The sequence below is a fragment of the Helobdella robusta genome (assembly GCF_000326865.2).
Source record: "Helobdella robusta unplaced genomic scaffold HELROscaffold_263, whole genome shotgun sequence".
Taxonomy (NCBI): domain Eukaryota; kingdom Metazoa; phylum Annelida; class Clitellata; order Rhynchobdellida; family Glossiphoniidae; genus Helobdella; species Helobdella robusta.
This window is the reverse complement of record NW_008704365.1, coordinates 7,769-12,850: the sequence shown is the minus strand read 5'-3', so window position 1 is coordinate 12,850 and position 5,082 is coordinate 7,769.

Here is a 5,082-nt window from a genome sequence, read left to right as displayed (position 1 = left end):
GAATGAATTTTTGAATGAATGAATGAATGAATGGATGAATGAATGGAGTGAGTGAGTGAGTGAGTGCATGAGTGAGTGTGTGAACGAATGAATAAAAAATTGATTGAACGCACGAATGAATGAGTTATACAGAGTTCAACCAAGAATCTGAAGAAAATGAGATAAGTTGTTGTAATGAATTTGCTATCATATTGATACACAAACACACAAACAAACATAAATACATGCATGCATGCATACATACATACATACACTCATGCATACATACATACAAACAAACATACAAACAAACATACATACATAAACATAATTGCATAAAATGTGGAATTTATATAGGATAATGTTTGTTTGCATTTTTGTTTCATTTCGAATAGTTTCGTTATGTCTGTCTGTTTGTATGTATGTATGTATGTGTGTGTATGTACGTACGTATGTATGTGTGAGTGTGTTTATACACACATGTTTAATAAATTGATAACCGATATAACAGTTGTTCATTTTGGTTCGTTGGTTCATTATTATAGATGTTTTGAAATTTTATGAACGTCTTGCGTATGTATGTTTGTGTGTATGTTTGTATGTATGTTTGTATGTGCGTTTGTATGTGCGCTTGTGTTTCCTTGCACTCCTTTTTGTATTGTTTGTTTGTATACGTAAACTTTTTAAAACATCATAATTTTTTAGTACAATATTATACAGGTACATATGTATATGAATTTATTTACCGGTTAAATTTATGCAATCACAAATAATACTACTACTGCTACTACTACTACACCTACTACTACTACACCTGCTACTACTACTACTATTACACCTGCTACTACTACTACTTCTATACTACTACTACTACTACTACTACTACTACTACTACTACTACTACTACTACTACTACTACTACTAATTCTATTCTTTGGCTGCTTGAATGTGGTTTGTATACTGTTCAAGTACATATTCATATAGATAAAATTTAAAATTACCATCATTACTACCTCTAATATAATTACTACTACTACTACTACACTCACCACTACTGCTGTCGTTGCAGCTACTACCACTACTTCAACTGTTGCTACTGCTGCTACTACTAAGTAGAAATGTAACATTTAATCAACTTTGAAAGAAACCAAAACAAAGTTATCCTCCCATGCAAAGATCAATTTGAAAAATTTATGAATAAACTAGTCTAAATTGTTATTATTGTTGTAATTATTATAATTAAAATTATCATGATTAATTATTATTATATTATTATTGATGTAATAATATATATATTATTCATAATTACAATTGAATAAATTGAATGAAGTCGGTTTCAAAATTTTAACTCAATATAAAAGCCCTTACAGAAATGTACTTACTTGAGTTTGATCTGCCAGACATACCAACCAGAATTTATTGTTTATAAGTTTATATACCAATGTATGTATATGTGTGTTTGCATGTACGTATGTGAGTTTATGTGTTTGTGTGTGTGAGTATATGTGTGTTTGTGCAGTGATGAATTTTGATATCAATGAACTGCAAAATTTCGGCTGAAATGTCCAAAATTACCAAGCCAACTTTTTTTGCTCGTAGCGCAAATTTTTGTCAATTTTCAACTTATGTGTGTGTATGTATGTGTGTGTGTGTGTATGTGAGTATGTATGTGTGTGTGTATATTTATGAATGTATATGTGTATTATTATTATTATTATTAGGTAGATTTATATAGCGCCCTTTCATCAAATCTCAAAAGCGATTGTATGTATGTATGTATGTGTGTGTGTGTGTGTGTGTGTGTGTGTGTGTGTGTGTATGTATGTATGTATGTATGTATGTATGTATGTTAAAACCAAATCGTGATGAATGACACCATGTATGTATGTATGTATGTATGTATGTATGAAAAATTATTGTGTATCGGTAAGAGGTCTACAGCACTTTGGGTGTAATAATATTTCACCATTTTAAATTCACTCTACATCATCATCGTCGTCGTCATCATCATTGTAGACATCATTATCACGATCGCTAGCATCATCCCCACCATCATCACCATCATCATCGTCGTCGTCGTCATCTTCTAAAACTGGTCTGTCTCAAGTGTTTTATTTGGTATCAATTGAATATCTTACGTTGGCCCTTTTTTTTCCTACACTCAAGTGCAAATTTATTTCCAGATTAAATTCTATTTATTTATTTATAATTAAATTAAACGTTTTTTGTAAATTGTTTCTTTCTCTCTCTCTCCCACTCTCTCTCTCTCTCCCACTCTCTCTCTCTCTCTCTCTTTCTTTAAATCATTTTTTTCTCTTTCTCTCTCTCTCTTCAATTAAATCATCTCCACAAGGTGCAAGCTTCAAATAATAAAAAGAAATAAAAAGTAATAATTATGGTAATATTAATAAATAATTATAATAAAATTTGAAAATCCCGCCAAAACGTCACGTGGTTTGTGACGTAATCATCTGAAGGTTCACCATTTAATTGATCTATTGCTTGGGCGGCTTGGACGTTTCGCTAAGTCAGCCAAATTTAAATTGGATTGAATGAATGAATGAATGAATGAATGAATGAATGAATGAATGAATGAATGAATGAATGGATGGATAGATAAATGAAAAATGAATGAGTGAATGTACGAATGAATGAGAGAATGTGAGAAACATCTTTTAATTATATCTATAATAAAATGTCTGACAGCCAACTAAGTTATTTGATTGTGTATTTCATCAGGCTGTTTCTCTCTTTTAAAAGAGAGAGGGAAAGAGAAAAAAGAAGAAAGATATATATATATATATATATATATATATATATATATATATATATCTACATATATACACAAATACAAACATACATACAAACAAACAAACAAACAAACATACGTACGTTGATAAATTTATGTGTAAATTGAGTTCAGTATCGAATTACAATTTAAATGGATAAATGACGGATGGATTGACGGAAAAGAGCCGACGATGATGGGTTGATGGTAATCAATAAAAGAAAAAAAAGAATGAATAAATAAATGAATGAATGAACGAAAAAATTAATGAAAAAATGAATGGGTGGAGAAACTTATTAATGAACGAACAGAAGATAAAAAGAAAAAACGAATGTATGTGTGTTTGTATGTATATATGCATGTATGTATATATGTATGTATTTATGTTTGTATATATCTATGTATACACTGCACATATGTAGACATATCTTACAAAAGTTTTTTGTTACACTATGTTTAAGATGTTGGGAAAATCTGCCGGAAGAATTGTTATACCAGTACTACTACAACTACAACTACACAACTATTACTACTACGACTACTATTACTATTACTACTGCTAATGGTAATAAAAATAAGAAAATTATTATTTTTATTATTGTTATTGTTGTTGTTGTTGTTCAGAATGTATCAGCAATACGGTTGAATGGCCGTGACAGATTATGCAATGAGCCAAAAACTTTGTATGGACGTTTGTATGAACATGTATGTATGTGTGTGTGTATGTATGTATGTGTATGTTTGTATGTGTGTATATGTTTGTATGTATGCATGTGTGTGTATGTGTGCATCATGGACATCATCAGAATTTTAATCAGTATCATCATCAATATTCTCAACGTCGTCATCATCATCACAACCACCACAACTATCACAATCACCATCATCATCATTTTCATCATCACAATCATCACAATCACCAACATTGTAGGCTGGGTGAGTATGTTTTTGCCAGGTTTAAATTTACGGTTATACATTTATAATGAGAAAGCTTTCCTTGGTATACATCAGTGGCCACGTGTGTGTGTATGTGTGTATGTATGTATGTATGTATGTGTGTATATATGTATGCCAGTATGTATGTATGTATGTTAATGTGTCATCTTACAGCACAGGCAGAGCAAAACCGACACACCGAAAAATATAAAATTCGACGCCGGGATGGTAAAAAATTACAAACGCTGAACGCTGAACTATGAAAAATTTGATACAAACATTCAAAGACATACATACATACATACATACATACATACATACATACATACATACATACATACATACATACATACATGCAAAGAGAGAAATAGATATAGAAAGAGAGAGAAAGAAAGAGAGAGAGGGGTGGAAGAAAGAGAGATAAAAAAAGATAGAAAAGAACAAAAAAAAGTGAGGAAAGTAATATGTAATATAGTGAAAACAAGATGTGAAAAAAATGAAACGGATAAAAGAAGACGAGAGAAATAAAAAAAGAGAAAAAGAGAAGGAAAGAGAGAGGGAAAGAGAGAGAAAGAGAGAGAGAGAAATGGCGAGACGAAGCAAGCTCAAAAGCATCGTAAACAGGATGTTTATGTATTTTTTACAACTTTCGCCTGCGAGCCAACGCTAACAAACCAGTAGCACATTCAATCATCTACATACAAAATCTTTGTATGTTTCTTTGTATGTATGTTCGCATGTATTTTGTATGTATTTGTATGGATGTGTATGTATGTGTATTTGTATGGATGTGTATATATATATATGTATGGTCCCCTTGTTGATAAAAGCTAAAGCTATGTATGTATGTATGTATATGTGTGTATGTATGTATGTATGTATGTATGTATGTATGTATGTATGTATGTATGTATGTATGTATGTATGTATGTATGTATCTATTGCATGTTTTTTGTGTATATTACCCATTTTAGTTTATATGTTTTTCTCTATAGCAAGTTTACAAACAGCGTAATACCCACAAGTCTGCTATTTTTAACTTTGGGAATTACTGTTCTGTCATTTTTAAAATCATCATCATCATTACCAACATTGACATAATAATATTAATAATCATAAAAGCAACATAATAATAATAATAATAACCATCATCATCAAGACTATCGTTATCAGGAGAAGCAATTGTCAGAAGAAAAGCCCAGACGACTTCAAATCAACAGTGTAATAAAAAATTTTTCAAATATATACAAACGTACATACATACAAACAAACATACATAAAAAACACATACATACAAACACTTATACATACAAACACACATACAATACAAACACACATACATACATACACCAGTGCCATAAACAACAACAACATAACAA